Source organism: Haliotis asinina, chromosome 5, assembly GCF_037392515.1.
Source record: "Haliotis asinina isolate JCU_RB_2024 chromosome 5, JCU_Hal_asi_v2, whole genome shotgun sequence".
Classification (NCBI taxonomy): domain Eukaryota; kingdom Metazoa; phylum Mollusca; class Gastropoda; order Lepetellida; family Haliotidae; genus Haliotis; species Haliotis asinina.
In genome coordinates, this window is record NC_090284.1 from 19,575,993 (window position 1) to 19,589,318 (window position 13,326).

At 39.4% G+C, this 13,326-nt stretch overlaps 1 protein-coding gene across 1 annotated transcript in view; it reads right to left on the reverse strand.

Moving 5' to 3' along the window:
• The window catches only part of LOC137284594 (glutamate receptor ionotropic, NMDA 2B-like), a 108,199-nt gene that overhangs the window by 63,941 nt on the left and 30,932 nt on the right, over positions 1-13,326 (reverse strand). The gene's annotated exons all lie outside the window — the stretch shown is intronic.

Here is a 13,326-nt window from a genome sequence, read left to right on the forward strand (position 1 = left end):
GAAACTTTATGACAAAATGTAAATAAATGTCAGGCTATTTAGTAGGTCTGGACCCCATGTAGCCATGCGTCCTGGGTCAGAAATTTTATTTCATCCCCAGGCTTAGTCTCTGTACAAATGCCGACTGTGACTGTCCCTCCCACAGATATGTCAAATCTAATGATAAGCAATCGATTTCCTCACCCCCGGGGTCCAACGAGGGATATATTGGGCCAGGGGGCATATCCGGTTACTATCCAGTATGATATCAAACAATGTGTAATTCAACGTTATTTCACAATCAATACAAACCAACAGAGTTTTATGGTTCTTTTAATTACAATAGTGGTAATTATATTCAAGGCACTTTTTTCTACCGGGGAAACAGTGAAACAGTATTGAAAACTCTTTCACTATAACAAATGATGGAACTTAGTAATGTAATGTATTCACCGATGCAGGAAATTAACTTGATCAATATGAGTTCTCTACATCGAGTCGATACTCCGGTGTAAATGTGTTAACATAGACAATGTGTGACTGTTTACCATACAAGGACACTCTAGTCATATCTACAGTTGAAATTGATTTGCTCCCTTGTCAGTGCCTTTATTACTTTTACTGCATCCTATCAGTATCCAAACTACCTGACCCTATTTCCCTAGTGTTATTAATATGTACAAACACATTGGATCATCTTGAATGAACTGTGTGTTAAAGATCGTAAGTTTACATAACACCGAGAACTAATTTGTTAAATCTGTCCATACCATGAAACTTAAAACCGTGTGAAATTTTGTTTTCAATTGTCTAAACAAGAGTTGATGAGAGTTAATGCAACAGGCCATGTAACCTTGATGTTACAGAGAAATGAACTGACGCTTGGTTACCATCAAATGTTCATCTCTGCATAACGACATATATATTTTCAGAACACTCTATGCGCAATATGCAAAACCGCTGATCAATAGTTAAGAGACACAGCTGACAACTCCAAACACAATCCAGTTTATGTCTACATCACCCGGTAAACATCTATTAGAAATCAGATATATGTAAATTACTTACATCGTGTACAAATACATCCGCTGTGTGCTTAACAATCCGCTGACGTTAACATGTCCGTTGCTCCATAAAGGACGTTGTTGAATGTGGCACAGGCTGTTCGCTATTGCCGTGTAGACTATACTGGGATCAGTTTACTGTTGCTGCCCTGCATCTGTGGCCCACCACTACACAATGTACAACAAGAGCTCGTGGAAATAACATCACAACATGTTAACTGGGAAACAACGCGTCCACAATTACCAGTCATTATATGGTAATTACAGACCCGAAAAGAAAATACACCACGAAGGCTAACTGACCAATTGTAGCCATATGGGATCTTCAGTAGCCAATCAAAATGCAAATACGCTTGAGATCAAGTGTCAGTGAAATGTACTTGTATCATAATAATTGTCCAGGAACATTCTGGTGATGAACCTTTGTTCTGCTTTGACTAGAAGAACCGACTGTTCAACTTCCTTTTCACAACGCCACTATTATTCCTCGTTTAACGTAATATATTATGACCTCATTTAACATAAATATATTCACATCGAACGTGTATCCCCTGTTATACATGCTATAAAAACACCTCCTTGTATGGCAATCAAGTCGTGTGTAGAAACCATAAACGTTTGTTTCGATCAACTGGAAACGCTAAAAAAGCTTTCGTTGCAGATGTGTACACGCGTCAACCGTCATAATAGTTCATAGTCTGATACTGGCATCAGTTGGTAAAGAACAATAATATTATGTCATCAGAACCCATGATCTAGTATGCTAATGGGGCTATGCAGTCACGCATACTTTTGATGATTAAAGTGGCATAGAACATTATCATGATACAAAGCATATGGCATGTGTTCACCAGGGGGTTAAACTACAAACGAACGTCCAGTTAATATGTGCGCTTGGGTGTTTTATTAAGCGGTCAGTGATTGCTCACACTGGTGTAGACAAAAGGTGCTTGTTAGTTGATTATCTGCATAGTTTATATTTGATACAAGATAATGGAATTTGAACACTACAAGCCTAAGCGTTTGTGTACTTGATTTAAATTGTTCATTTTCCAAACGTTTCGTTCAACGCACCAATTGAGAGAATAAATAAGTATCGAATTGTGACAAGTCCATGCAATGAAGCAAGCAAATGCTATGATGTGCATGCGTGTACACTAACTCGCACGCACTCTCACTCTCTCTCTCTCTCTGCCTCTCTCCCGCTCACTCTCTTTCTCCCGCTCTCTCTTTCTCTCTTCGCTCTCTCTCTCTCTCTTTCTACCTCCCGCTCTTTCGCTCACTCTTTTTCTATCTCTATATCTCTTTCTCGCTCTCACTGTCTCTCTCTCCGTTATCTCTCTCCCGCTCTCTCTCCTCCGCTTTCTCTTTCTCCGCTCTCTCATTCTCTATCTCTATATCTCCCTCTCGCTCTCTCGCTCTCACTGTCTCTCTCCCGTTATCTCTCTCCCGCTCTCTCTTTCTCTGCTCTCTCTTTCTCCTTTTCTATTTCTATATCTCCCGCGCGCTCTCCCCGCAGCTCTCTTTCTCAAGCTCTCTCTCCCTCTCTTTCTCTCTCCCGCTCTCTCTCGTTCTTTCTCTTTCTCCTCACCCTCTTTCTCTAATCTCTATCTCTCCCCTCCTTCTCTCTATCCCCCTCTCTCTCTTTCACACACACACGCACACGCATACACACTCTGATCTTTCATGCCGGCGTCATTGCTACTAAGTGTTACATCATCGCGCACTGTGCAGATCTTATCGAGAAGGCTATATGTGATGTTCTGTTTATCAGATACTGTTATTCGCATTTTCGTAATAAACCGGTAACTCGATGATAGGTTTCTCAACTGCTTATAACAAACATTATGTTCGACAACCACATACTGACGTCTTACGATAAATTAGTCAAACTAACACATTTTATGGTAAGTGCCCTCAACTCTTGATCACTACTTGAACTCTTGTTTCATTGAACTGAGTATTTGACAACGCCGAAACATCTGGTGGTTGTATATGGTGTCGGTTCCTATCAGTATATATACATCCTGCTTTTAATAGGTCGGTTGTACATGGATATCAATCGTGTAAACTGATCGCAATATTTGCATTTCATACTAACCGCATCAATTAGTAGCAGTAGCAGAACCCTTACTACAATAGTGCACGGTAGAGTTTAAACAATTTTGCATACCTTGAATACAATAGTTTGCAGCCTTCATTTGAATCAAGCGCATATCGACTAATATTCGCATCGCTTGCTTAAGGACAATTTCATTTTGTCATCCTAAACCATGATCTAGTATGCTAATGTGACTAAGCAGTCATGCATACTTTGATGACTAAAGTGATCAATATTATCATGATATCACGTATATGTCATGCTTTCCACAGGGGTGACACTACAGCTGATCTTCCAGTTCAAACATATGCTTAAATATTTGAAAAAAGCGGACAATGTAAGCGAACTCTTGGATAGTAAGTGAGTGAGCGAGTTTAGAGTGCCAGTCTCAGTAGTTTTGTACGTAATTCATAACTAAGGTGAGTAGGTATTCTTTGTTGAAGTAAAACGCTGAACCTGGCATTCGGTCAACGACTAAAGTGATCAATACATTCATAATGTCACGCACATGTTATATGTTCACCGCAGGGATAAACTACAGATGGCCACCCAGTTCAAATATATGCTTAAATATTTTTTAAAAACGGACAATTGCAACTTACGCGCACTTTTGGATAGAATGTACGTAAATGTCCAGTCATACTCAGGCAAACATACTTGCCAGCTGACTATATACATAGTTTTATTCAGGACAAAAAGCCTGTGCTGAGGTTATGACTATAATGATTGGGTATGCTTTTTTGGGGAAAGGGTACTGAACTGACAGTACATCTGAAAGAGTCAATTCCGGTATCCAGATTGAGTGTCAACATTTGGGAATGATGTCCCTCTTTCCTCGTGAAAGTAATGCGATGGGCAAAAGACGGAAAAAGTGGAAAAGAGGGCCTCGAAGACGACCTAAGAACTGCCACGACGGCCCTCAGCTACAACCACTGCAACTCACCACATATCGCATTACAGTCGAGATCTGTCATCAGGGAGTTGAACTCATTCTGATGAATGAACTAGGTATGACACACTTTCAGCATCCTTGAGTCCGGAGCTTCTGCCCGCTGATCAGAAACGCTCTATATGTTTATGATCTCTCGGGAATAATTTATGTCAGTTGATTTTAAGCAAGTTTTAACCAAACAGAGTCTGGCGATCACTAAATCATCGTGAAAGCAGCGGAAACAGTTTATACCTTCATCCTTCTTCGAAGAAGGTAAACTCTATTCTGTCAGCTGGGGAGGTGATGTCGTCGGTTTCCTGGTATCTGTCCGGAAAGGTCAAACAATCAATGACCAATACTACGATAATCGGCTGCGCAACTGGATGGAAAGACCATGACTGAAATGGAAAGCTCACCAAATGTGTGTTGATCCACCAGCAAAACCCATACATGTATGTGTATAAATGTGTTATTGACATGGCCGATGCATCGCACAACAGAGTCTCCACAGTCATTTAACAGCTGCCATAACAGCATATTGGTGGATTTCATCCAAATGACTCACATCAGCAATTCGTCCGTGGCTCCTTTCTCACTCATTGAAATAATACTTAAAACATCATGTTGTGAGAATGTTACAATTACTATGAACAACCTAATCTATTTTCTAAAACATAAACCAGAAGGATAATCATTTTATTGTAACTCGTACAACATGCCATTAAGTGGAGATACGTCAGTGGATAATTTAACCAGATACAGAGGAACTGCCAAGGACTAATGTGTCTGGCTTTGGGTCCAGTTGTAGCATACATTATAAGCCCGTGAAGATCAGCGTAACGCATGTTTGTCGTAAGAGGCGGTAAACGGGTCAGGTTGGCTGACTTGTTTGACACATGTCATCGTATTCCAACTGTGTTGATGCTTATTCTGCTGACCGCTGCTACGTAGCTGGAATATTGCTGGAGTGTGGCGTTAAAACAATAACCCCGCCAAAATTCATTTTCGAGAATGTTCACCTTTAAAATATTTCGAATCATCCATTCCATTGTTGACAACAAAATCTAGCTGTTGTTTCACAAAACAAAATACATTTTCGAGAATGTTCACCTTCAAAATATTTCAAATCACTCATTCCATTGTTGACAACAAAATCTTGCTGTTGTTTCACAAAGGCAAAACCCGATTACCACTACGTGAAAATATTCGTGTGACGTCCATTGTAAACACAAGGTCATCGTCCAGGTATCAATGAGAACATGGGAGAGGATGTTTAATTCCATACTTTTTTCATTCTATCTCGGATTAATATGGAAGGAAGGCCAAAATTATGCACGAGACGTGTAAAAGCCTAAGAGTTTATGGTGCTGAAAACACTAGACACACAATCGTTGACACATAAATGGAATTCAAATCCACTAACAAAGGTTTCTAATTGTGGCCAACGCTACCCTACACTGCGATTTACAGGGTCAAAGAGGACTGGGCCGCCCGGGATCCCATCAGTATCGGGACCAACTCCACAGATGGCGAAGCTAACCACTTGCACTGTTCTGGACGGGGAAATGAGAAGTTTGATGCATGCTGGTTCAAACGGATCACAGAGATGTTATCTGCTATACGCAGTTATTGCTGTGTTAGTTAAGGTGAGCGGAATTTTTTAAAATCCAATTACACTGACAATGTTATTTTTCCAGACCACGACTTCGATTATGATGAGTATACAAGCATTAAAATGTCCATTATAACTGCAGTAACAATTAATAATATGGCTCCGATCAAGGTAATTATCGGCTATTTTAGTTCAACCCTCAACGGGAGTTAATGTCCCAGTCATCAAGTGCACAATTCGCTGATACATTTTGATGAGACAGCTTAGGGCTTAAGACCCTTCAACATCAGTTTTCAGACTTTCAAATCACAACAACAAAACCATAAACATGATACACCTGTTGCTGTTGTTGTTTGGATTTGGTGTGTCTGTGGATTTTGTTTGTTAGTTTCTTGTGGTTTTTGTTTTGTTTTTTTTGTTTTTTGTGTTTTGTTTTGTTTTTGGTTTGTTTTGGTTTGTTTTTTTTGTTTTTTTTGTTTGTTTGTTTTTTGTTATTGTTGTGGGGTTTTTTTTGTGTTTTTTTTTTGTTATTGTTGTGGGGTTTTTTGTGTGTTTTTTTAGTTTTGTTTTGTTTGTTTTTTGTTTTGTTTTTTTTTTTTTTGGGGGGGGCACCTCAAGTTTCCTTTAACATCAATGAATCTGCCTCAGAACTGGTGCGCATATTCATGACTCGGAGCCGACACTTTGTGTTTCCCCTCAATGACTGATGTGGTCGGGGTTTGAACATCTCCTTCCGAACAGCTGGCTTACGCTTGATCCGTTGGGCCACGTATACGGTCGTAAACGCGAAGCAAGAATAAATCATTGTACGGACACTAAAGGTAACATAATCCGCTGAGTCTGGAATCAGATACACACATACGTGGAGGTAATAGTTGTCACAATGAAGTTCAAATCACGTAATGTTACAGTGAATAGGTCAAACTGTCTCGTCACATTGCAGATCTAATTAATCAGATCAGTGTGATAAAAGTCTACGGGTGACATATAATTACTTCCTCCATATAGCAAAAGCCAAACGTTGAAAAGGTTATAATGAAAAGAAATACTAATGTCAGTTATATCATTACATTTTGTGTCGGATTTCCTTGCTTCCTCGCTCACCGTTACCAGATGCGCCATATTCTATCGTTTTTACCGCTGTTTCCGTTAATGTCAAACATTAATTTGAACAATAACATTCAAACACAGAAATAAATCTACCGTAACCCTAACCTGGACTAATCTATATCTCTGTGAATATGGCACCAGCTTTGCAGGGCAGTGACACTTGTAGAATTTCATGGAAATGAATCATTATGTCTCAAATCCGGAACATCTAATATCCCAAAGACTGAGGAAATTGGACAAAACGTTTGTCGCCACCCAATTGATTGCTGGACAAAAACATGTGTATGTTGAAAGGGACATTACTACACGGGAAAATGAAAAACAAAACAAAACATATGATTAAGGTAACCACGGAATCATACAAAGGAATGCTAATTTAGCTCAGTTTCAATGTACACTGAAATATGCACAAAATGGATGGGTGTCTATTACATTGTGCTTCAAATGTACAGCGTATAGTATTTGAAGTTGCCATGATCTTGTATTTTGCCATAATATTAAAGGTTGCTATTATAATAGTGGAAATTGTCATAATACTGAAAGTTGTCATACTATTGAAAGTTTTTATAATATTGAAAATTGCCATAATATTGGAAGTTGCCATAACATTGGAAGCTACAATAATATTGAAAGTTGCCACAATATTGCAACGTTCCATGATATTGAAAGTTGCCATATGATTGGAGGTTGTCATAATGTTTGAAGTTGCCATAATATTGCAAGGTTGCATGATATTGAAAGTTGCCACCGTATCCAAGTTTCCACGATACTGAAGTTGCCATAATATTGGAAGATGCCTCATATTGGAGGTTGCTGGTTCGAGTGGCTGACTCGAGGTATGCCATCAGTACAAGTTGATTTACATTTGAAATGTTTAGGTTTCAATGGAGCTGATGAACACAACCTATATCATCTGACAATTGTTTACAATGATCCAGGCAGAGACACCGGTAGAACATGCGTGTGCACTCAGTGCTCAGGCTGCACCTGCATTACGATTTTGGCACTTCCTCTATTCTTTTATGTCAAACAGACAATTCAATACATTTCTAGCTGACCTTAAAGCTGGAACAACCATACACGCATACCGGAAACATTTATTTGTCTTTTTTCAGATAGGAAAACTTCAGAATATCCACGGTTGTAATGTACAAGGCGATTAGGCCGACAACATAGATTGTTGCTTATCTATTTCAATCAGTGATGATCGGTTGGGAGAAAATTTGATATTTTATGAAAATAAATAAAATGCAGTTGGTTGACGATTACAGTGTATCATGTCAATATGTCATACATTACGGAGTGTTGTATGTGTTAAACTGAGACGTTTAGATATGACAAGTTTTGAGTAGTTGAGGAATAAAAAAACGGCCTTCCTTCAGGATTTACTAGTCTGTCTCACGGTCTCTGAACCACAAATAAGTCCTTTCTGCTAGTAAGTATAAATTTCTCAATCTTTCATCTAACTGGTCCCAACTCAAAGGAATTAATTGTTTCTATCAAAATAATATTCATTCAGCAAAATACGTATGCTTATAAGGAACCGATCAAATGAAGAACTGGGTTCTTTTAGCATTTTAGTAAAAATATGTAATAACAAACAACGGTTATAACGAACTGAAATATGTGGCCTTTTAGTGGATAACCATAGTCAGCCGATTCTTGAATAAAGAACATGTTTGAGCGGGGCAATATGTGTCATTAAACGCTCTTTCCCCTTTACACAAAGATGTGAGTGAGTGAGTGAGTGAGTGAGTGAGTGAGTGAGTGAGTGAGTGAGTGAGTGAGTGTGTGAGTGAGTGAGTGAGTGAGTTGGGTTTACGACGGGTGACATCAAGCATTGGCCTCAAACACTGTACCCATGAGGGGGGAATCGAACCGGGACCTGAGGCGTGACGAGCGAACGTTTCAACCACATTGCTACCCAACCGCTGTTACTTTTTTATATGTAGAATGAGTTTTGTAGGTCGTGTCACTCACGACTCGAGTGCATGACTACACAGAGGTAATTGTGTCAGTGTTCATCTCCATTCATTTTATCCATCAAAAAACATCAAATTCTTGAACGCTCAGACTGATATCCAACTCCGACCTTTGAGCAGTTGCAGCAATCTATCTTTCTACTTGTAAGTGCCATGTCGGCGTTGGCTTCGAAATGGTTACCTTTTTAACTCTTACTTTCATTTCTTCCCACACAAATCAATCGTCAGCCCAGCTGTTATGTATGACCGACTTAAAGTGCGAATGTTTCATTAAAAAAACTCTGAAAACCTGCCCTAACCGAGCTAACTTTGACGTTCTTACGACAAAATATGAAAAGAGCTACAGCGTACAATCCATTACATATTCGCTAGTAAATATATCACAAGGGGGATGAAATAACACCAGAATGTATTGACCAATATATATCATTTGAGATTCCTAACGACACATGCTCTACTGTCATCCATGTTGAGAATTGCCCGACCAGGATCAGCACGAACTACTTTAAAAACAAACATAAAATTACAAAGCTGGCACCTTAAACCTTTCATTGAAAGTATGTTCCTGATGGAGGAGTGACAAAAGCAAGTAACACCGTTATAAGTTTTATACGTTCTGTTTATTTCTTATACTAACCTCCATGTAAAGAGCGCTCCGTGTTAAGTAAGTGTCCTGAATGAAATTCAAAAGGTCAGCACCACAAAATAGTAAGCAATAATAGGCATTGCTTATCGTCCAAAACATTCCGTTGGGAGAAAATGAAAGGCAAAACCCGACATCTTAAAATCAGGGATGGCACGGTTCTACTTTATGTACGAATTGTTTGTAGTGGTTCATTTGTTGCCTTACACCATGTTCTTGTGGCAGAAGAAAACCTGTTAATCGATATTATTGACATATGTCACTTATTGTTAAACTTTCCTTTTGTTTCCTTACATCGGTCCCTTGTTTCAGTGGGAGAATGTGACATGTCCCTGTACAGCAGATACCTGAAACATACCTGAACAACACCATTCACCGATAAAGCGGGATATGCTTGGTAAGTTATACCATTTTCGAGAGTATCTGGCCCCCTTCCTAACTGATCTGTTCTACATTTCAAGTGATATCAACACCATTGCAACAAATGGAATCTCTTTGGGGGAACGGTCAACACAGGGTAATGATTTGCATATGCTTAACATATTATACAACGCAAAAAAAATTAATATCTTCAGAAAGTTCTTGAGCCCTGTAATAAAGGCTGATAAGGCATATGAAGATTATTGTTCTGATATGAGTGCAACCCTTTTGTTCACTGTCCCATGCCTGGATTTACAGAAACTACTTATCTGCAGACTGTTGCTCTCTGACTCATATACCGCAGATTCATGGCCATTAGCCGAGTTTTAATTTTGTAATTGAATGCAATCATGTGGTTCTGACATCAATTAGTCTGGAGTGAAATTCGTAATTAATTGTGGTTACTTTCCATGTGTAACAAGCTTGGCGCTTTGTGTCCCGGACGTTGATTACAGTAATAAACAGCCATTTGAGAATGCGCGTGGCATTTTGGCATCAAAACAACGACACATCGTACGCCCTTGAGGTTGCACCCGGATAATATGGGTCAACAATTTCCTTACTCAACGGAAAGGTCAAGCACCGTTTTGGATTGTTGTAAACCGTGACATGAATATGACAATTGGAGCTGGATTTCAGTCAAATTTGATGGATTTCAGTCAAATGTGATGCAGTTAAACATCAGAACGCTGAAACCTCACCCGTGGAAGATGAAAAGGTTAAACGGTTACAGCAACTCCGTCTGAATCCTTTGCACGCTGGTTCGCATCCCAAACTGACCCTGATCTTGATTCTATGATCGTTAGCACCACATCCGTGCTTGTTTGCTTCAGGAAAGTGATAAAACTCTGCTGATTGTTCGCACTGGAATACGAGGTCCGGCTTCAGGTGCAGGGAACCTCTCTATCGACCGATTATTATAGTCGTGTGTATCTTATAAATTTATATCCGTGGAGATCTGGGATAGAATAGTCAGTAACACACGCCTGTCGTATGAGACGAGTAACGGGATCGGGTGGTCAGGCTCACTGCCTTAGTTCACACCCGTCATCGGATTGCAAATATCGATGCCCATGCTGTTGATCACTGAATTGACTGGTCCAGACTGGATTATTTCCAGACCACCGCCATATAGCTGGAGTTTTGCAGAGTGGGCTCTTAAAGACCTAAACAGCCAACCAATCTTATAAAATTATCAAGAACGATATCAGTATTGGTTTATATAGTATATTCAGATAGACTATGATACTGTTTTATCGTACACAAGCTGCATCGTGGTGATGGAAAATATACATACATGTATATGATATACATACACAGTGTTCCCAGAAATTATTGAGAAAATCTTTGTTGTTTTTTTTCTAATGATGCTAAGATTGGAAAAGGGGCTTTCACTATGCACTAAGCATACTAAATAAGGGAGACAACTCTTGAAGGCTTAGAAGACAGCTCATTACGTCAAGAGTTATCTCCCTTGTCTGAACAGACGGCTTCCTGTGTTGACATGGCAGAATTTACAGCAAGAGAGAAAAGAAATCTCATTCTAGATGATTTTGAAAGGGGTGAGGCTGATGCTAAAGTGTTAGCTTGTAGACATGGTATTCCTCTGTCCACAGTATACAGAACTTTGAAGAATATTCAAACAGGAACCGGGATAGAGCACAAAGCAGGGGCAGGTCGACCTAGGAAATTCAGTGTTGTGGATCGCCGAAGACTTTGGCAGATTGTGAGTAGGGGCAAATTGAAAAGTGCTGGGAACATCAGAAATGAAATGATTAGCAGATGAAGTCCTCAGGTATGCAATGAAACAGCTAGACAGGAATTACAGAGACTTAATTGGGTGAAAAAACGTGGAATTCCCTCGCCATTGATGAAAGATGCACAAAAGGAAAAACGTTTAAACTGGTGTCGGGCTCATGAAAATCAAGATTGGGATAATGTTTTCTTTTCGGATGAAAGTTCTGTTTGGCTTTTCCCTAATTGTGTGAAAATTTGGACCAAAGATACTGTCAAACCTATCTACCAGCGACCAAAACATAGCCCGAAGTTTCACATGTGGGGTGGCATATCGGCTCGCGGAGTGACGCCATTGTGTGTTTTCACGGGACACTTGACAAAAGAAAGATACGATGACATTCTAAATGGTCACTTTCTTCCGACAGCACAAACATTGTATGAAGATGATTGGATTTTCCAGCATGATAATGACCCAAAACACACTGCGCGCTACACAAAACAGTGGTTGTCGGGCGAAAATGTTCAAGTTTTAGACTGGCCCAGTTACAGCCCAGACCTAAACCCAATTGAGAATGTGTGGGGAGTCATGAAGGACAGAATAAACCAAAAGGGACTGAGAAATATTGAAGATATGAAGGCCGAGGTGGTCCAATATTGGGATACCCTGTCACACGATTACCTACAAACTTTGATGGGTAGTTTGCCTAGGCGTATTCAGGCATGCATTGCTGAGCCAGGAGGTCTAACAAAGTACTAAAACAAGACTGAGACTGTAAAAGGATGATGTTTTAACATGTTTATGTAAGTAAAACGCCAGAAGTTAATAAACGTAATGAGTTACATGACGCAACATGATTCTCAATAATTTCTGGGAATACTATACATGTACATGACAAAGTCTCTGAGCACAGGTGCATATGGACACACTTAAACGTTAGTATAAATCGTGCGCTATGTTGTACTTAACTCTAACGGGATGTAATGAGAGGTCCGTGAATTCACATCTGTGGAAAATAACCCGGTTTGCTGTATAAGATGACCAACACCGACTACATTGAAGGTTCTGGTAGTTCTCATGTTCAATAACCACAGCTTGAAATTCACGCTGATTATACATATAATGTCGATGTGTCTCGACGTCAAAGTCAACGTCAACAAATTAACCAGTATCTTTTATCCGATTCGATAGTGCGTATATAGAGAATACAACAAGAGGTATCACTATGCAGAGTCCTTCCTATGGTATCTGACGGAGCGAATTTCGTACCATTCGTACGTAATGAGACTGAGTGTGGTAACTCTCTCATTATCCACATCACACATGCACAAAATTGACAAAATCGCGTATTTTTATTTATTTCATGGTTTCAAACCAACAAACCATGAAATTGCTTTTAAGTTTTAAATGTAAAAGTTTTAACCGGTCCTCATCAAAATAGAAGCAACAAAACATTCAGAAGTAATCTCTGCTAAGGCGAATCGATTGTAAACTTTGTAATTACATCATGAGAGTATATTAAATTTTGTTTTAGCAGCATTAGGTACAGGCGTAGGATGTTTGTAATTAAAACCCATCCCGTATGAACCAGACAATCTAATGATTGTCACCTTTCGATACGATGACAGAGCATATCAGTACTTTAATGCTGCTGATGAAAAGAACATATTTCAGGTATATTATACCAAACATTTGTGCCTGAAAATTATGTCAGACTTTGGAAAAAAAACCTTTCATTTTTCTGCCTTG